The sequence below is a fragment of the Rhyacophila brunnea genome, unplaced genomic scaffold, assembly GCF_057557595.1.
Source record: "Rhyacophila brunnea isolate RB1 unplaced genomic scaffold, BYU_Rbru_1.0 scaffold_18, whole genome shotgun sequence".
NCBI classification, from domain to species: Eukaryota; Metazoa; Arthropoda; class Insecta; order Trichoptera; family Rhyacophilidae; genus Rhyacophila; species Rhyacophila brunnea.
Genome location: NW_028232837.1, coordinates 34785691 through 34809086, shown reverse-complemented (window position 1 = coordinate 34809086; position 23396 = coordinate 34785691).

Sequence of the window (23396 nt, the reverse complement as noted above, 5' to 3'; positions counted from 1 at the left end):
AGTTTGGTGGGGGTACGCGCTGCACCGGGCTATGGCTACGCCTGGTGCAACAAGCATCAAAACAACATCCATGCTAGAAGGTTTATCGCATGCGGAAGAAAAGCAATTGTTGGAATTATTAGCTTCAGACGGATTCTTGCAAAATAAATATAAGGAGTGTACTTAAACATCATTTAGGTTGCAAATGCAACATGTGTATCCAGTTTTAACAGAGAAATTCCAGAAATACATTGCATTTTTCAACTTCATATCTATGTGAAGTTGCTTTTTCAGCATTTGTAGACATTAATTCAAAAAAAGGAACAGCCTTTGGGTGTGGGACCGCATCTCAGATTAAAATAATAGCCAGGGAACCAAATTGTGATGATCTGTCGTTTCAACATAAATAATTTCATCCTTCTCATGGTTTATAATGAATATTATTTTTATAATGTAACTTTTATTTATATTTTATTATGAATGAATTTTATTTTTCGTTTATTATTATTTTGTTTATGTACTACAAAAGGAATATATTTTGATTGTTATTAAAGTACTTATATGCATTTTTCTTTGACGAGGAGTACTCAGTGTTACGAAAATTATAGAAGAGGTACACAGATGTCGAAAGTTTGGGGAACACTGGTCTAGAGAGCTACAATATTTATGCCGAATTCCACCGAAAAAATGTTTTTTTGATTTACACCACCACCGTAGTGGGTGTAGTCGTTCTTTTCGCCGAATGTTTATCGCAGATTTTTGGTTTTTTAATATTGAGGTTTCAACATATTAACTGAAAATGGACAAAAAAGTATTATTGCTTTTAAATTATACACAACCTACTCAATACAACACAGCTTAATATCTCGTTTATCGGTCTTTTGTCTATTGCACTCGGTGTACCAACACCATGGCCCCCACATCCTGAAACGGGCCCTCAGGCTAAGGCAGTGGTCAACAAACTGCGGCTCTTTGGCCCCTTGAGTGCGGCTCTGCCACAGATGCTATCTGCCATATTTGACATGGCTACAAAGAAGAAGCAAAGAAAATGGAAGAGTATAACCGTAAATGTAATGTTGAATAGACCGAGACTTCGCGTTTATTCAAAACTTAAATGGCTTACCGACCTTTATTTATGTGTCGGGAAAAATTAGCGCATTCAAATTTAGAGAGATACTACAACTAAAAACTCGTAATTTTGCGCTAAATATTCTGTCGATGATACAAGGAAGAAAGCAGCTGAGGAGAAGAGTCAAGAAAAATAAAGTTCTTTATTTAATTATGTACTGAATAAAGTCTTTCAACAATGTTAATATTGCAAGTTTTGTGGTTAGTAAAAAGATTTCCAAGAGAGGAAATCAAGAGTAAATTGAAAAATCAATTTATTGATGAGAACCTGGAATCATGCTTAAAATTAAATCAACAACATACGAACCTGACTTACCCAAACTTTACAAGTAGATGCAAGGCCATTATTCACATTGAGTTTGCCAGTCATTGTCATGATTCAATTTTATGGGTACCTGACTTACAATTTAATTTTTATTAATAAATAAGATTATTATTACGTATGATATTCAGTTTAATTCAGTCTACCTACCTTTAATTTAATTAGGACTTAAAACTTTAACTAAAGATTATTAAGTAAATTAGCAGTGTACCTACTTACTACCTACGCATATAATTTCAGTTTAAGAAATTTGGCTCTCAAAAGAAATCTCAACCGTTGTACTGTTGATATTTGGCTTTATTGACTAATGAGTTTGCCGACCACTGGGCTAGGGTATTTGACATGCCCCCTATCCACCGCTTAGATTAAAGAAAGTGTGAAACACTACATTAACGTTTTTCAAATTGTGTTTTAGTTCAAATTGAGGGTACTTATACAGTGAATTATTGGCGATTTTCAATACATCTACTTTAATAATGGAGCTGTCGAGTATCGACACATAATAATCTGAAAATATATTGGACAATTATATATTTTAAAATGTTCATAATCACGAAGTGTAATAGCGCCGCAGGCGACTTTTTTTTACTGTTAAAGCTAATTTATGATGTGTGTTTATCTCACTTATCTGGTCAACCCGACACGCCGGCCCCCCACAGCCCGGGCCCCCAGGCTAGAGCCCTGTCAACCCTCCCCAGCCATCATCTATACAACTCCAAAATTTGGGTGGATACCGAGAATTTCATTAGGGAACGGGTTTCTAAAAAAACCTGACATCAGTGTTTCGAAATTTTTGTGTTAGAAATTAAAATATAAGAAATTTAACTAAAAAGGGTGCTGGAGAATTACAAATTATTTTTTGCCGTGTTGTTTGTCTAAGCCCAAGGTATAGGTTATTGGCTTTCGATTTCAATTTGTAAAATCATTCTGATGATTTTCAAATTTTGGGGGGGGGGCAAGGCCCCCCGCCCCCCCTGGGTGCGCCACTGGTCACACACGTAAGCTCCGTGTCACCAGCTTCTCGTCTTCTTAATCGTTTCTTTCAACCATTTCCGCACAATTCGCCAATCACGCACAGAACAACAATGTCATATCAGTCGCAAGCCGCCATCTTGCCTCGCTCCTACCTTCTATTTGGCCAGCTTTCAGACTTATATTCGCTACAGTGTGTTAGGTTATAACATGACAATATTTTACAGATAGAATAGTATTTTTTATCTATTATAGTTTAGTTTAGGTAGGGCTTAAGGGCGGACGTGCTCAGCGTGGGTCAAAATGGAGCTTTTTTCTATTTTCAAAGCATGATCCTAGACATACCTTAATCGCTGTAGATAATCTATTTATATAATTTTGAAGCCTTATTATCCCTTGTATTTATTTTAAATATTTGATGACTGCATAAAGTATTTTTATTACATAAAATAGTATTCTTTTAAACCTCTCGCTCTAATGTTTTAGAATATAGTCATATTTCAGTACATACATGTGCAGTGGTGTTAAGATTTTTTACATTTATTAAATTTTAAACGCATTTATAAAACCATTAGTATAATTTATGTTGACATTATTATAGTGAAATATTTACGATAAAAAAATATATTGATAATCTCTGTGATCCCAAATTTGACAAGAATTAGGCATTTTATTATTCAAAAATTGGGCAAGATTAAGACATTTGAACATAATTCTAAAGATACTCATTATAAGCTATGTCTTTGACCATTCAAGTGTGATTAACATCATACGAATAATGATTGCTTTATAATAATTATTGACCTAAGAATAAGTTATTGTTTTTTTGAAATACGCCATTTCTTTTGGCATTCCCCAGTGGTTAAGCTACAAAATACGGCCGTAGCCATAAATTGACAAACTAAAACTGAAGTAGGAAGTAAGATCATGTTAACGCGCGTGTTTGAACATCATCATGCTTTAAAATGCAATAAAAGCTCCATTTTGACCTATGCTGAGCATATCCCCCCTTAAGTATCTTGTAAAATGAAGCTCTACCAACTAAATGCTAACTCAAATTATAAGCAGTGACGTCCTCAGATAAAAAGCCGCGCCAAAATGCTACCTCATTTACTTATACATTATTTTAATCATCCTTTCATGAGTCCAATATCTAAGAAATGTGTTGTATGGATACATTACTAACAAAATATCGCAAATCTGCACGAGTTGTTTCTGGTCACCAAGGACGTCGCAGGGCAACGGAAGTAAATTAGATATCGCGAACCCGACAAAATCAGTGAGTTGAATTTTTTAATGGAATGATATTTACGATATTACTAAGTTTAGGTAGCTATTTCAATATATTCCTAATGATTTTCCTCGATTTGCCGCTCTTAGAGTAACTGCCGCCCCAAGCGACGCTCAATCTGCCTACTCCCACGGAACGTCACTGATTATAAGAGTGTAGGTATCTTATTTTATTAGTACATTTACTATATTAATAATATTATGTCAACGTGACTTAAATTTTTAGATCATTTTTTTAAAGTATCATTGAGATTCCGATTAGATTATTATTTTTGTACATAAATATTATTAAATTGAATATTATTTTTAGCCGCTAAAAGAATGATAACGTCGTGGTAAATGCAATAGGTCGTATGTCAAAGATACCATACTTTTCAGGAGAGACAAAAAACTATCCCATCTTAACCCCATTGCACCGATATTTTTCACAAATTTATTTACTTGGTTGAATTTGTTCCCTGTTAAGACTGTTATCATCATTTTGACGTAAAATGAATATTTAGAAAGTTTAGTTGACATACAACTATTTGATCATCAATGTTGGCCACTTTTGTTGACATAAGTTCAATTTTTCTGTAAATATACCTAAATTGAAAACACTAAAATTAGGTATTTATAATGAAACAAAATATAATATTGTATTAATATAGACATATTATTATACACTTGTGCATAAACGTTTAAAAAGTAAGCATAGACTAATGAAAAAGTTTTTTTTATTATAAATTGGAGATCTGTTTAAAAATCTCTGTCTAATCAGGTACTTGTATAGAAAAAAAATCAATGTTTAAAAGAAAAGATTAAAAGTTAAAAATAATACACAATAATTTTTAAAAAGATTTTTTTAAAAATATCATAGTTTAATTAATTATTTGCATAAAAACAGAGCAGGTAAATACCTACTCAAAAAAAAAAGTTTCAAAAGAATACTTTTTTTAGAAAAGTATTTTTTTTATTTAAACGGTACTTAGTTTTATTTTGTTTTCTTCCAAAAATTTGTGAATAGCATGCTGCGTTGTTCATCACTGATTGTATCGCACTTAAAGGTTGTTTTTGGCCCACCCTTTTGAGCATGTCACTATGCCCACCACAACGTGGACCTATGGTCTTAGATTCTTTTATAGACGTCTTGCCGGACTCTTCACAGTTCTCAAAACCCGCAATCGCAGTTAAGAGTTTTTTTTGCCTCTTTCACTCTTTACAATTATTGCTCTGCCCTTTTCGTTTTCTTTGATTTACTTGCTCAGGAGGTTCGTCACCATGGGTGTCAGACTGCATAGCAAACTCCTCTAAGTCTTCTGATGATCTTGATTGATTTGATTCAGGTTGATACAGAGCTTCAGAGTCACTACTGATGTCAGATAGTAAATGTTCAGGGCCACTTAGATGTTCAGTCATCGTCATATCACAATCTATATTTTATCTCGGGGCTGATTGTGTTGATACAATGTTCTATGCTATCTCTATGTCCGAAGGTTGCCTTAACAATGATTCTGCTTGTTCTAAAATTGGAGTTTCGACAGTCAAAGTATTATTAACCTCAGCGAAATCGAGTTCTATTTCTGAACCAATATTTTGAAAAGTGACTTCAAATGGATGCTCTAAGACTAAGGGTTCAAGTTCCGCTGCATTCCCAGGTTCAACTTGTAACGCCATATCGTCAGTGGTTCCTACGACTCCACAGGTTATTTGAGGTCCAGAAGAAAATAATGATTTCTAAATTTGATAATCGTTAATGCATCTCAGCAAATTATCATCTCCACTCCACATCTTATTGTTTTGTGGCGACATAATCTTATTTATTCTTACCATTAGTATCCGGTGAAGTAATGTTGCTGACTGCTAAACATACCAAGTACCGCCCACTAATTTTACTAAATAATTGTTAAGTAAATAAACAGCGTCTTATTAAAACTGTCAATCATAATTGGTGAACAAATAATTACTTTGGCAATAAATAAATGGTACAAAAAGTCATCATCATCATCAGGGGAGCGACAACCCGGTGTGGGTCTTGGCCTCCTCCAATAGCTCCCTCCACCTGTCACTATCCAGTGTGGCCGCTTTCCAATTTGGTACCCCTAGAACACGGCAGTCATTGGCAGCTCCATCCAACCAGCGAATCTTTGGCCTGCCTCTTCTTCTACGCCCGATTGGATCGCCGGACATCACTCTCTTTGCCGGTGCATTGTCATTCATACGGTGCACATGATCTAACCATCGCAGTCTTCCAATCTTAATTGATTGAACTGCGCTGCAATCTTCATTATATTTATCCAATTGGTGCCGTTCCTGATCGGTCCATATATACGGCGGAGAATTTTTCTTTCAAAAATGTTCAGGGCCCTGAGACAAAAAGTAATGTTAGATTATCTGTAGAAAGAATCTTGAAAATTTTACTACATCTGACAACAATAATGTACATTTAAAAAAAAACAGTGATTGGTAAATTACTTACGTCGTATTATTTGACGAATTCTTTAGTATAAAGTCAAGAACGAGGAATAAAAACAAACAAAAACATTACTATCATTATGATGAGCTCTGACATACGACTGTTTGGCGTGACCAATATCAATGACGTTTCGGTTCGTCTCTTTGCAAGTGTTGGGATAGTCGACTTCTTATTGGTTTAACGACATAAGACCTATTGGAGATGGTGTAGATGACTGAGCTGGTCACTATGGTGCAATAAAACAAAATTGAATTTTTTTTGACATACGACCTATTGCATTTACCACGACGATAATGCAGTGACATCTATGAATACAATGTAATAATAATGTTAAGTTGCACGAATATTATTTTCAATGTCAGCAACTCATTTAGTTCTCAGCCTTTGGTATATAGGTAGCATTACTTCTAGTCAAAACGGTATTTATATTACAAGATTAGTTTTATAAAGGACACGGTTTTTTACTAATTAATCTAGTATTTATAATGTACTTATTGTCACCACCTACCTGTAGGTAGGTGCCTTCGCACAATAAATTGATTAGTAATAAGCCGACATGTAAACCTGATCTCTAACTATACGGCTTAGTAAAACGCCTAAAAAACGCTTCCTTGTCGAATCACATATAAATTGTTTATCTGTTCACAGGTTTTTACGCTACCCGTTCGGTATGTAAACGTATCGAACGGGGCATCGATTGCTACGAGCAGGGTAATGCAGTGTGAAAGAATGATGGATGTAAAATTGCCTTGTTCTGTACAATAAAAAAAAAACCTGTGACGATGTTATTATAAAGTGTTAGATATAAATGTATTATGTAACTGTATATTAGTATAAAAGGCGAAGAATGATTGTTAAATATAAAGAGACGAATGCAGTAGCGAGAGATTATTATAAGAGTGTAACATATAGAATATATTATGTAATAGTATGAAAGAAGAAGAATAACTGCTGATATAAAGAAGAAGAACGCGGTAGCGAGTGATTAGTATTAAAAGTGTATGTAAATTAATTAATATGTCATGTGGAACACACTAATCGAATAGTATTTCGATCCGTAAACTCATTAATAGCAAACTAATAATTATAGAATCAATTATCCGCGAGTGGCAACACTTAAAATTATAACGCAGCAACACCTACCAACGCGTTGGTATGGGTGTGCCTCTGTGCGTGTATACGAAAATGTTACCGGCTAAAAAGTATCCGGCGCACAGATTAACTCAGAAAATAACGCCTTAAAGTCTCTAGAATTCGACTTTTCGGAAATATTATTTCATTATTGTGTTCCTAATTAGGGTATTTACCGTCTGTAATATAAAGTATGAGGAAATTCGCATATTTAAAAAACGAGTAAATTCTTGATGGCAACGAGCGGGAGCTTCGCCAATTTCTGATTAAATAAATTAAAAACACGACCTTTATGCAGCTGTGCGGTGTAAACACAGCGGCTAAAAATAAGGCAATGCGGGGAAAATATCGCCGATCGATATACTCTTGCACATTGACGCCGGACCATCCATGTTAAGATCGCTGTGTAGTGTTGTGTTCCTGACGAACCAGGGAGCATTGGTGATAGCTCGTAGTGTTTTGTTCTGTGTGATTTGTAGCTGGTTTAGGTACTTAAGACCTGCGTATGCCCAGACGGGGCATGCGTAAGTCATGATCGGTCTGACTATGGCTGTGTATAATAGCAGCTTGCTGCGATAGGCAAGCTTGCTCCTATGTCCTATCATCGGTGTGAGCATGGCTAATACTGTGTTGGCTTGGCGTTTTTTATCGCAAATGTGTTCAAAGAATGTGAGTCTTCTGTCTAGCGTAAGACCTAGGTATTTGACCGAGTCGGTCCAAGGGATTTTAGTCTTGTTCATAACCAGGTGATCTATGGTGCGCTTTCGCCATATCCTCAAGCTCACGAAGCAATTCTACAGCTCCATCTCGAACCATCCCAACACGACAATTTCACACCTATTACAATACGACATACACGCACAGACAGAATTTGACCGGCCAACAAAGGTTCTTCTACTGATGCCCCCCTAGCTACCCACATCCTTACTTCCCTGCAGACCTTCCATTCTTTCTTAGCGACCGCAATCGGGACCCCATTGTGACACCTGGAGATCGAACTTCCCTCGAGTATAAAATAAATAAAAAAAGATGGTGGCCAGTCTGTCACTTGACTTAAGTGCAAGTCTCAGAACCCACCCACCCTAGGTATTAAAAAATAATAAATACCAAACCACACAGACAAAGGGCTAAGCAAAAAAGATAAATTGCTACTCGAGGGAATTGCATCAATCATCCTTTAGCCGAGACCCTGAACTCCTGCGACACAAGACCGCAGAAGAAACCAGCCTACCGAGAGGCGAAGACGACGACAACGAAGAGGACAGACACCCAAACGCGTAGGTGCTGAAAACGGACGACAATCGACGGACGGCAGAAGTGAGAATGCGCCAGCAACTTTTCCTTAAACCAATAGAGACCACTTAATCGAGACCACAAATTGGGCCTCGGTCCGGTCGCGAAGCCACCGAGGCCCAACGAACTCAGAAGCGGTACAAAAATACCCTAAGGCAATCACAACGACAGTAACTAGAGATAACGGGGATGACTCCCACTTGAGTCGGCGCCCCAGTTAAACATTGCCATTACCCCAAGCAAGCAAGCCGGACCATCTATCGGTCGTTATCAGGGGCTTCCAGATCGGCACGCACACGGAGGACATCACTAACGATCTTCTTCGGAGAGGCCTCCCGATCATCAGCGTCCGGAGAATGACGCGGGGCAGGAGTCGGCATCCAATGCCTCTTGTCCTGGTCACACTCCTGGACAACGACAGAGGGAGGCGGATTCACACATTGCAACACGCATTACACCGAAGGATCACAGTAGAAACACCGAGGAAGTTACCCACCACCATCAAATCACACCGCACAGCATTGACGACAACCCATACCCAGACACAGGCCGAAACATCCCCGGAAGTGAAACTTCACAAGGAGACCTCGACGGAAGTTGAGGTCACCCCCGTTGAGGCCGAACCCGAAACCCCGGTAACACAACCGGAAGTAACCACAGCACCTGAGTCCCCGACTCCCGCCTCTGTTGAAATACTCTCACATACAGAAACAACAGTGCCCCCGACTCCAGATTCTGACGAAAACCCAGACACAGAGACCCCGGACAACACCAACCCTATAACGGATTGGACCCCGGAAATGAGTATCCGATTACCTGAACCCGAGGATTCACTGGTTGACGACGAGGATGATTTCGACGACTATGAGGAATTCTATGAATCAGCATCAGCCGCGAATGCCCAGATATACAGGGATTCAGAACCCATAAATGAACCGGAACGAAAGATCCGACTCATCACTGAAGCCCTGAATCAACCCAAAACTGAGATCACCGCATCAGAACTACAGAACATCATCGCTTTCACTGAAAAACTCATGAATCAAATAAACGATCTTGAAAATATAACTAACGAGGAGGGAAGGCATTACTTCTTCTTAAGAGAATATAAGAAAGCAGCTACCCAACGCTACAACTCCATCACGCTCAACAACCCACCCGATCAGCCCGACGATCCGCAGGCGACCATCACCCCTGCATCGCCAATACCTGACCAAGAACCCGAAACTGACTACCAGCCGACGGACTACAACGAGACAGTGTATAAACTCGACGAAGCTGAACACACAGCCCTCTCGATAAAAAACTCTACATCACAACAGGACACAACCAACAACCCAGACCCTGCATCGATTACGCCCGACCAAAAACCTAAGAAGAATAAAAACAAGAAGAAAAAGACGCCCAAATCCGACAAAGAGGCTGAATACCGCCAACCGACAAATCCACGCGCCTACTTCTTGAAAAAGAAGTAAGCCCTCCAGACCACACGACCGAATCATGACCTAGCCCACCCCAGCCTACTGCCAAGAAGCAGAACTCCGAGCGGCGATACTCGGAGTTCTTCCAGGCTATTGCAGAGACCGGAAGTGAAGAAGACGAGCCAAAGCAACGAGAGGTGCACGAAGAAATCGACGAACGCCTGCGAGAAAGTTTGTTTTGCTTTTAATTTCATCCAGACCCAATCATCCAGACCAACAACCCGGCCTCGCTCGGTCGCGAAGCCACCGAGGCCGGGCCTCACCAACAACAATCAAGCTTTCACCAGAGATAGATACTACATATAAAGGGGATCGGTTCGTAAATACCATCCGGCGCCCCAAATTTTGAAGCACATACCCTAAGCAAGCAAGCAGGATTTCCTTTACGAGAGATGGTATCTTGCTATTTTTTTTTGGAAATAGTAAAATATTATTTCATATTACTATATAAGACGTAGTTTTAAGAATAAATTGTCATTATTATAAATGTAATATTGTAAAAGGTAAAGGCAACAGACAGGTTTTACGTCGTAAAATCACAAATGTTTATGTGAAGGTCGATGGATAATAATTACAGGGCCTATTATTATGTCAATAGGTACCTAGTAAGTAGTTGTAAATGCATGCGATTTTTGATTATTGTTTGTCGATATTCGACAACTCCATTATTTCATTGGGTGTAAGTATTAAAAAATACAAAAATCGCTAAAAATGCCCTTTTAATTTCACCTCGAACACCACATGGAATACTCAACTGTGGATCGTCACGATAGGTGGGGGGGGGCTCAAAGATCCGATCCTAGGAGCCCGCTTTGAATGGTTCACTCTCTTTGTTACCCATGTGCAGATTTTGGATTATAATAAATTACAAAGGCAACTGCTTACTATGCAGTAAAATCGACTCAACTTAAATATTATCTCGAAAACCAGGCCTAAACGCACCTAACTACAATTTTTTTTTAACTTGGTAATAGGTTCATATTATTTTTAAATCAGGCATTGTTTTTTCGCGGACCACTTGATTTTATGCAATGGGAATGGATTCCTGTGAGACTGAATTCAGAAACGCCTCTCTAATGAATAACTTGTGGTTTCTATAATCTAAGCTTGTGTAGTGTTGTGTAGTAACCAATGCAATAATGTAACGCCCACGATGATAGAAAGGTAATGTGTTGTTTTATAATGTCGGGGTTTTTGAATGCAAATCCCGTATATTTTGATAAATTCACACGTTGTGTTTTTAATGTATGTTTGTACCCAGTTCCCAGAGTATTGATATACTTACTATGTTAAGCATGGTATGGTAAATATCCATCTCTCTTAAAATACAAAAAAAATCAGCAATACAATCAAACGTGGTGATGCATGTACGAGTATGTCGGTATATGATATAAAGAAAATAATCATTTACAATAACGTTATTCCTAAACAAATACATACATATTTTGTGGCTAACTGTATGATAAGCAAAGATGTTGACTTTCAACAAGGTTTTATCAAAATTTGATACTTCAGGTACCTTTAATAATGCAATCACACGTTGCATCTATTGAATAATTAATGTTGCACATAGAAATAATTGACCATCTGACTGAAAATCACCGTTGTATACAAAATATCTTATGACTTTGTTTCGCATAGTAAAAAAAATCGCATCCGGTGCAATTTTCTTCCATGTCATTTAATGTATTGTATAAATTGTAGTGGGAGTTTTAATTACCTCAATAAAAAATAAACATCACTAATAAATATTAGTGTGACATCGCGTGGGGATATACAGGTCATGCATTGCTATGGTAGGACATATTGGGAAGGGCGGCAAATGAAGTAACAAAAACTACAACTAAAATTACAACTTTTGAAAGCATTGACTGACGATGCGGTCGCTTCATTTGAAATTACCAAAATCTTAGTTTTTAAAAATCACAAGGGGACCTCTAAACTTGTCAGACCTCCATGAACCTAAAACCGCCATTGTTTGAGAATTGATTTCGTGGAAATGCTCTCATCTAATCCTCAGTCATAATATAGTCACAATATGTAATTTACTCAAGATTTATGTGGCATTTATATATTTAAGATTATAAAATAGGTAGATAACGTACCTAACAACTTTGCGTACTATTTGAGATTAGAAATGAAAGCGGATGGTTTCAAATTGTCATATTGCGTTTTCATTATATTATTAATACGAAATTGTTTTATATTAAAACAATACACCTAATGACCGCAAGCTTTGCTGATGACAACGATAAGTATGTGAACAGGATGTCGATAAAAGTAATTATTTGTATAAATACCCACATCTTGCAAATTACTGAATTACTGAATTTGCAATTGTCAACAGACTCTTTCAAAAATGAAGTATTTTATTTTAATTTACGTGATATTGTCTGTGTTTTCCAATGGATTTTGTACAGTTTGTACCGACAAGAATTGCGATGATCATTGCAAACATATCGGGAAAACTGATGGTGAATGTCTTGATCACATCTGCACGTGCTACTCAACGGGTAATTACTAATTATTATAATATAAAAGTTACTTACCTAATGTCGCACACTAAATTTTCCGCCCCTGTGGGGGGCGTTCCCATAAGAAGTAGTGCCTCCCAGCCGCTCGGTCTGACCCTAGTAGTCAATGTGCCACCGGTGGAATGATTACGACCCTCGACAAAGCTGAACAAAATTAACATATGTAGAAGTCCCACAGTTTGCCTTGTCGAGTGTTAGCACTCCGCAAGGTGAGCTGTGGAAGAGATTAGTCGGTCGCAGACCATGTACATATAGGTAATAAGGTAATAGGATTAAAATTTTGATCATATATAATATGCTTAGGTAAAGGGTAATTAAATTAAATTAAATATAAAATATGATTTGGATGTAAGATAATTGGTAATGTATAATTGTAATATAATGGTTAGTAAAATGTAATAGGCAATGGGTTAGAGAAATAATAAAGTAGGACGTATGGACGGGCGTTAGTAATATGTAGTAGTTAAAATAATTAAGGTAATTAAGGTATAAATAATGTAATAGTATGTAATTCGATGTCGCTACGTATCGCGCATACAGGGCGTGATGATTGTAAACATATGCTCATAGCCTGTTGCGAAAGCTTCCATTCGCACATTTTGCGCGATCACAAAGCATAGCAACACATAAGGCAACCATCGAACCGATTTTAATCGCGATTCCGCGGAATTAATTTCATTCGAAATCGATCATAAAAGCCGCGGCCGTTCCGCGCGCGGCGTTTTCGAATCGGTATTAAGGCAGCTTTCCTGCTCTAACATACGACGGCGTCTCTGTCATGTGTGTTGGAACCGATTTTGCGATCAAAAAATACCCCCTCCGTAGAGACAGAGTCCCTCTCGCTCGCGTGTATGACAGCGTCACGCTCACGCGCGGCGGGAAATCAGATCGATGATTTCGGTCGATCAAGGAGACCACGTACCAGAATAAAGTGCGGGAAATCCTTGATTGATGGAGTATGAGTATGTACTAAGCAATTATTAATGCCTAGATGTTTGGTTGACGAAATTAAATCCGTCAACTAGACGTAAGTATGTGCCTATGGCGACACCGATCTATAATAGGTGGTAAGGTAGAAAAGATTACGCGACAGGCACAAATATATATCCATTTTCAATAACGTTCCCGATTAGTAATTGTAAATATTAAGCTTTTATTCAATAGAGGAGTTAATTACCTACCGATTTCATATTCTGAGACCAACGCCCGGGAGGTATTCAGGCCGTCAGAGGGCCTCAAAATTGTCCCTCCGGCGGGAGCTAGCCGAAGGATTGGTATGCGCCCTTGTAGGCCTGGTGCCACAAATATGCCAATTTAACCACTGGGATATAAGGCCTTACCCTCTAAGCTAGCTTGTGAGCATTTTTGTTTCTGAGTGGGAGGTACTGTCAAGCCACCAGAGCTTGCGGCGCGGCCGGTCACGTAAACGGCTCTCCCTCAGCCATGAAAAACGTCACCACACAGGGGGTATGCTGTGTCGACGGAGAATTTAATTACAAATCCGTTGATGCTAAATACTTTTCCGTACGTGCATTTTTCGCGTGGCTAGGTCAGAAACAAGACGTTTTTGCTTCTTAGGGTACCTAGACTCAGTACTGATAATTACATGAAAAAACAAGTATCGCAAAGTCGTTACCGCCCCTTTGGAGGTACGCCCTAATACCTATAATTTGACATAGCGAGTCTTTACGTAGGTATTGCGGGTAATTAGCCACCATAAGATTTCCGCTAATTAGCATAAGGAAACCGTTGGAAGATTTTTTCACCCTCTGAACGTTGACCGAAGGGATGAAATCGGCTCGATTTGAATAAAAAGCCCCAATTTTTGAACTCATTAACAGTCTCTCTCCGCATTTCCGACCCCGAACCTGCGAAGGTCGGTGGCGCGATTATTCGCATCTTTTTTCCATATAAGTTGCCAAAACTTGGGAGGTAGATCCAGCCGTACTGGAATCATCGCCTGGAAATACTCGCCGGGGTTCAAATACCTATCGGACGAATACCTACTGTCATTCTGACAGATCGCGACGGGAAGTGTCAGTCAGCGACTTAGTCTTTTCTCGAGTTTTAACTTTTTTTACTGGACCCGGTTTCCAACCTTTTACTGCAGTGCCCCGCGCTCGCGTAATCTCGACTACGGGATAATAATAGTTAATGTTAAATAATTAAATAATAGGACGTAAATAATAAGTGCATCTATTGTTATAATTAATTACTTTAATTAAATTAGACTTTTTCTTATAATATTGTGGTTTATGAACATTAATAAATTAGACATTTTTATAATGTTGTGGTTTATGAACATTAATAAATTAGACATTTTCTATAATATTGTGGATTACGAACATTAATAAATTAGACATTTTCTATAATATTGTGGTTATGCAGTTATTAAGGGATTAGACTTTTTAAAATATATTGTGATTCTTCGAACATTGATGTAGTTGAACTTTTCTCTGTTATTGTGGTTACGGTTCTTAATAAATCAGAATATAATATAGTAACCCTTCGTTTTAATGACTATAATAAAGTGACTGCCTGCTCTTCAATATTGAATGTACCTCCACTCCTGGCATCGAGCTAGCTGAGGATTCGGAGGCCTACACTAACTAAATTAACTAATTAACAACTTGTCTATTATTATCACGGTCCTGAAGAAAACGTTTACTTTCCATACATGATTAACACAGACTGATAAGCGTTATGTTATGTTTATCTTAATTTTTTTTTAACTTATTTAAAATGTGGAATTCTTTTTCACTCATATTAAGTATTTATAATTAAAAACTTATGCAAAATTTTCAGATTACGAACGTCACGTCAAAAATATTTTTATATCAAATATATTATAAAATTGTATGATAGTTATTGATATAATTAATATTGGTATTATGAATGAAATGATAGTAATAGGTACAACGTTTATCCAAAAAAAATATTTTTAATAAACTATTTCTTTTATTCAACGAATAAGACAGACGATTTCAGTCACATTCTATGTACTGAATATATAAATTATTTGAAAACATATTTTCTTGCATTTATACAATACAAAAAAAATCTTGATACTGGCGCGAATCCAGCAGATACAGGTTCAAGTCCCGTCAGGTGTCGTATTTTTTTTCTACTAAACGATTTTTTCTAATATTATGTGAATCCAAAAAAATACGAATTCCACAAACAAATAATTGGCTGTTTCAATGAAATTAATTCTCATAACTCACGTAATTCATAATCAGAAGTAGATATTATTTATTGTATTAATATAACCTCTTGTTATTTCAGAAAGTGATGAAAGTTTTACAAAAACTAAATAATAAAATATTAAAACAAGTAGCCATTTTTTTATTTCCATATAAATTATAATGGAACAGTAATAGATACAATATAATTTTTATTCTTTTTGTAATGGAAAATTTATTCTGCATTTAAAAATTATATTATATTTATAATGGAACGTTTATTATGCATTTTTTTTTTATAAAAAATCAATTTCATCGATTGACTCGCAGACTTATTCAATATAACCTACGATTTAAAAATAAATGCATTTTCACATTTCATTAAAAACATCCAAATTTGTAAAACCAAGTTCTAAAATATTTTTCGCTTTGATTTATTTACTGGCATCATGGTAGGTATTGATTAATCAGCCGTACCTCTTAAGATCGAACATTGAGCCTGGTTAGTTAAAGTGTATATACAAGATAAACCTAGGGAATTAGTTCATGGGCCTGTTATTATATTTTTACCTGAAGGCAATCGTCGTTGTCAAAATAAAAACACTTATGGAAAATGCATTTTAAGATTTTTCCTACCCTTAGTGTTAATTATCTTACGCTTTATTGTTTTACTATTTCGGATATCTGTTATAAATAGATTAAAACTATGCATTGAGACTGACGTATTAGGTAGGTACTTATATGATATTTTTTGTATAAAATCTGTATGTACTAATTTGTGAAAAACTGGATAATATTTTTCAGTGGCAAAGGGTGGAGGTAGGCTGTTAAGATTCGACATAAATAGTGCACATTAAACTTTGACAGTCATTTGTATGTGTTTTTATTGAACTGAGACTACATTTTACAGATGCGGTTGGTTAGTTTTCAAAAATGAATGAAACCTTGTCTAAATTAAACCATAATTAATAATTTTGGAATTTTATATTCATTTAGACAAAATAATACACACTTCTTCATTCATACTTTTTTTGATTTGTTGAATTAAGAATACATACCTATTACATGCGTGTTGGTTAGTTTTTTATAAAATTCATTTAGCCCTGTCTAAACGAAACCATAGTAAGTATATAAAACATAATATTTTATCTATAGAATATCCAAAATTATGTAAGGTATAATAGCATAATTTTACATATTTTACGACGACTATTTTTTGACTATTATCTATTAATTATGACTTGGTTTTTGCAGTGTATAATTGAATTTAAAAAAGTAACCAACACCATCTGTAAATTGTATTCTTATTTAATAGAATATATAATAATTCTTATTTTATAATAAATTTATATGACTCGCAAACTATTTATGTCGGATCTTAACAGTTTACCTCCACCCTTCGCCACTGTTATTTTATAAACATCAAAATATGAAGACTTTTTTGTGAATAAGGAAGACCGTGAAAGAATACATTCCTGCCACATTTAAACTATTTCTTACCTCGGACGATTACTATAATATTATCATTATTATCTCTCGACATTTCCAATGTTGTAAATGCTGTATTTTTTTCTTTTTAGTATCGGAAGCAGTAAGTTTACCTGATCAGCCCCCTGTGGATGTACCAGCACCACCAATTCCCGATTATTATAATATAGGATACAGTAACGGAGAGGAAACAAAATTGAATTGATCATTTAACAGAATTAGGCAAAAATTTATACCTATTGATCTCTAGGATTTCGTGTTTATTCAACTTTTAAGATTTCCCATTCAAATGTAGGATTTGAATTTTTTAATGATGTTAAAAGAATGATTGTTAATCATTTATATTTAAATTTTATTAAATTAAATTAATAATTAAAAACTTTAGTAAAATAGTTATTGTCGTTTTATTATTGATTATAATATTGTGAAAATCACATCACATCGCAATCCATCACAAGCGGTGCAACAGTGTAGGGTGGACCAAGGGTTTTTATATTATCCTACCTATTTATAATATCAAAAGTTTAGTGATAAGATAAGTATAAATAACCAATGAGTAATGACTTTAATGAATGGTGTGAAAGTGATATTTTTAAAATGATAAATCTACATACATACACACATACTACTATGTACATATTTTTATGAGTTGTGTTCTTATCTGTGAAATAATAAAACTGTGTAATTATAATAACAATAGTGAGGAAAAAAATATTTTAATATTCATATTAATTTATTCTTCTCTAATGCAGATAATTTCACTAATTTCAATTAAAACCGGATGCTTCACTGAGTTATTGCAGAATGCAGGCCGAACAAATGACACCACAATGCACTTATAATATCCATTATAAATAATTATAATTATTTATTTCACTCATTGACTCATTGAAACAGCTATCGGTTTTAAAAAAATAATGCATTTGCATGACACATTAAATATAATATACACATAATAATATGTGTAAGGTGCATTGGGGTAATTCCGACAGAAATTTCTATGAGATGACTAGAGGTTATATATTTCGGTAAATTATTCAAAGTGTTTTATATTTACTGCCATTATTGTTTTACCTCTGTGTACTTAAAGAAAAGATGTATGATAAATATATATTAGATTCTTGAATATATAGTTGGTTTCTTTAAATTGAGAATTTGAAATATTGAGTCATTTTTTTTTGGCATTGGGGAAATTACGAACTATCTTGGGGTAATTCCGAAATTATTCAAAAGTTGATTTTATTGCACTTTGACCGAAGGTTTACCTTTCTTTTTCGACCGTAATTACTCCTAACACAAAATATCATCAATTTTGTTAATAGTATCCATAATCCTTAACTTTTGATACTATTAGTTCGGAATTACCCCAAAAAAAGATAGTGGTTCTCAACATTTCAGTTAAGAACTTAGGATTTAAGGGATTGTGGAACGGGATGGAGCAGAGCAGGTTTATTCCCGGTTGTTACTACCAGTTTTGTTCCCACCGGTGACAAATAATGAGAAAAAATATCCCAATATGACACAAGTACCTACCACCTTAAATCAATAAAATAAAGACGAGGAAAATCAAAGAAAGTGATAATTTTTATAATGATAATTTGACTACCTTGATAGAACAATATTTTTTAAAAAGATATCTTTTGTTTACTTACTGCTTTTTGCATAGCAAAATAATTTTTCTTCATACCCATACAATTAAATTAGTCAACATTAAAAATGTTAAATCAAAGTCGGAACTTGTCTTTTTAATCATTTTCATCTACTTTTATGGCATAAACTTATAATTTATTCCTTCTAGCAAACTTAAAACTAAAATGCGGGCTACACTGTTAAAAAATATAACAGAATTGCTTAAGACGTGGTCTGAAAGCCTCACATATACATAATAATGATCTATTAGTTTGGTACGCAATCAGTCAAAATAAATTCTATCTTTATCATTACATAAGTAATATTCTTTTTCATCAGCACTTTTTTTTGTATATCTATCCTCTTCACTATTAATGACTCTGAAACGTTGTCACTATCTTTTCTTTTGATCGTAATAAAGTTAGCTGCTGCTGTGGTCTCAATAGTTTTTTAAGAAGCTGATAGAGAAGTATGTTTCCTCATGTTTTATTATTTCTTCTTTGAACCCAATATAGTACCTCCATTTTTTTCTGATTGAATATCTGACAAGCACTGAATCATTTAATTTGTAATTTTCCTTCATGGCAGGGTCCTTTTCTTGAGTTTTGTATACTATATCTTTATTTTTCAGTTTTAGTAGCAGTTGTTCATCTTTGTCTTTTTTTTGAGTCTTCTCTAGTTGTCATATTTTTTCCTTTTATAAAAACATCAACGTTGTCTTTGTCATCTCTTTCAATGTGTCTTTTCTCTTCGTTTTTTTGTCTGTTTTATTCGTTTGATTTTCTTTACCTTTACTTTTTTTGCGAACACCTTTACTCTTAGTACAGAGAGAATTTGAATCGTTGTTGGTGAGTATCTTTTCGTCAGTTAAACTTTCACCGTATTTCACATCTTTTGTTTTTTTTTTGTGACCTTGGTTCTTCCTTGTATATTTTTCTATCATCTTCAGAGTATTCATCCATCAATTCTTCAAAATCAAGATTATCTATAATATCAGCATTGCTATATTCGCTCATGATGTCGGATACACTAGTTATGCTGTTAAATGGAGGCTGGCGTTACCGCACTTACCCAAGATTATAATATGGCGTGCGATAGCTTCTTATTAGGACGACGCTAAATTTACTTACTTAAATATTAATGTAATTAAGTATATTATGTACATCTAAATTAGATATAATTTTAGTTTCTTTACAGATTGAGAATCACTGCCAATTACTATGAAAAAGTTAAGTGGGCTATTGCGGAATGAATATATATCGGAATAACCCCAAAGGGGTATTTCCGAAAAAAAATTAAAAACACAGCTAGGACGTTGTGTTCTCTAACCAATTCGTAAAAAACGATAATCTATCGTAAAAGCAATCACTTATTCAAATAACTTACCAGAATTCCGAGATATGTAAGTTGGGGTAATTACGAATCAGCAAAAATGGCGCGAAAAACACTTCTCCGAAAAAACTTGATGGTATGTACGCATTGTTGACACTAGCGACTAGCGACGACTTACGAGGCGATCACAATGAACATGGCTTCTAGACTAAATGTTGCCAACAAGAAAAAATCGCTTCGATTGGTAGAATTTTTGAACTTTCGGAATATACCCATATTCGGAATTACCCCAATGCACCTTATATCAGCGATTCCCAAAATGAAGGAGCGGACTGTTGCAAAGGTAAGCGCGAAAAGCTTAACACAAATGTAGCCACATGTTTTCAGTTTGCAAGTGCATAGTTCATAAAATGACACTAGTAAACTACATTAAAAAACAGCTCTACAAAATTTAGGTTGTTTGCAAACCTGTCTGAAGATATGGAGACTGAAATCCAAATATCGCGCCTTAGTAGAAAAAGAGCACTTTGTGCTAATAAGCAAGCATAATATCAATTGCACTATTGAATTAATTATTTATTTTTCTAATTAAGTTTTTTTCATTTGATATATTAGTACCTACCTACATTTTTGACTATTTAAAAATGTGTTTTTTTTAAAGGGAGGTGTTGTAACATAAACTTTGGAAACCGCTGGTGTATATTAGATATTTAACCATGCCCCATCCTAATAGTTTTATATCATCATTTTTACGAGAAATAGATATTAGCCACTTGCTCAACATATTGCTAGGTCTACACTCTTGGTCCAAACATACATTGAACATGTGAATTTTTTCAGACCCGGGATTTGAAACCGGGACCCACGACAGTATACTCCTGACGCGTAACCGCTCGGCCATCGTGGCCATGACACATAAGTAGTTTATTTTATTTTATTTAAATAAACCAATCTACAATTTTAATCACATTTCTTAATAAATCACTTGCTTTTAAATATAAGTTTGCTTCATTTTTGTATTATAAGAACCTGTTAAGAAGAATCTGTTATCTATATTATGCTGTTAGAATAAATTTATATTATGTTTTATTTGTTCGTAACTAGCCGTTAAATTAAACATCCTGTTTGAGATTGCAGTCGGTAAAAGGGTAAAAATGGTACTGTTCGGTTATACGGAATACAGCGGAAAACACATTTTGAAAATACCCGATATACTGGATTATTTACTAGTTTGGGTTAGTTTAGGTTAGGTTAGGTTGGGTTGGGTTAGGTTAGGTTAGGTTTGGTTAGGTTAACCTAACAAATATTCCAGTTTATCGGCTATTTTCAAAATGTGTTTTCCGCTGTATTCCGTATAACCGAACAGTACCCCGAGGGTACTTGATAAAATTTGAATTTAAGTTTTAATATATTTAAGTTTTGTACTATTCTATTTGTGTCGTTTTTTGCGAGCCGGGTTTCACCTTTCAGTATCATCACGCAATATGTACACTCGCCAAAAGAAAAATACACACTGACAAATAATACAGTTAATTTTAACTTATATATTGAATACAATAAAGTTGATAAAAACGTTATCACTTACCGATTTAGTCAAGGATCACAATAAAAAATATAACAACAAATTACAATTATGAATAGTTGAAGTATTTGTAAAAATCCTCTATCACTAATAATACAATCAATAATAATAGACTATTAGATAATAATCAATTACACTAATTCTATTACTATGTTCAAGGGGTCCTCAATACTGGGAAAACAAAGGCAACATATTGGGAATTAATGGAGTTAACTAATGACATATATTAATAATATCAGACTTTAAAAAGTTATATTAGTTAAACAAATATTCTAACATGCTACTTTTTATTATTTTTAATATAAAACATCCACAAATAAGCCCACTGGTTGGCCCATTGAAATCTCGTGCTTGGAATACCGGACCGCCCCCAATTTTTGATCGTTACAGAAACGAAGTTAAAAAATCGTTTCAGTTTTTTTTACCATGTTCGATCATAATAAGGTCACATGGGCCTCCAAAAACTGGGGTTTGTATTAACAAATTTTAGTTTTTACGAAAAATTTTAATAGTGAATGAAAAAATGAAGAATTTTTATACATTAATAGTGACTATAGAGAGTTTTATTTACCTCGTATTTTGTGGCATACGAGGTATTGTTTTCTCATAAGCGACATACAATATCGCTCACTTTTTAGTAAAAAAATACATTTTTCTCTATTATTCTATAAGCTACCTACTATTTAGTAGATAAACATCAAACAATTAGGCACATCCAAGTCCCTTATAGTAGAATTATTATTTCTATTACTTATATTATAATGTAAATACTCGCCACTAGGGCTGAGGATGCGAATGATTATACAAACGAACAGTAGGTATTTAAGCGCAATTTCAGGTACATCTAAAAATAGACCTGGAAACTTCTAAAACCGCGGGCGACTGGCGAAAATATTTGGATAAATTTAAAACCAGGGAAGTAAATAATGTAAATGTATTTCAAAAATATAGACGTGTCCTTACTGGCAACATAGGTCAAAAGATAATGGAAATATACCAGACAAGCATAACCCGATAAAAAAGTACAGTCCTGTTGAACCTTTTATATTAATTTATACATTTTATATCCACTTTCAATACCGAATATATCGGTATTGTCTGATTTTTAAAACAGTTATTTCGGTATCCAAAAATACTGGGATACCGGTTTTGAAATACCGGTATTGCAATTCCTAATTATAGTGACGTCATGAGATTTTATAAACACTGTTAATACTTTTCCCAATCGCGCTTCAGCATCGGATTTACAAGGTTGCGCCATTTTTTCTCGCTCCAACGCGTCAGCGCGTCGATCGCTTTTGTGACATCGTTGTTGGGTGAAAGAAGCTCAGCCCCGACGAAGAACTGCCTCTAATCAAATAAGTTACAAAAGTATTATATTAAACTACAAAGCAAGCATTAGTCTCAGAAAAGTAAAAATAATGTTAACAATAAAATAAAATTTTAACTATCATTTATAGTTCGAGTGTTTCTAACGCGGTCATACCCCTAAGATTTGGCGGAATGATTGATTCTCAAAAACACGACGTCACCTTACTATTAAAACCTCGTAGTTTATTTGAGAAGAATGTTGAGGAGAAGGAAAACACGTAATACAA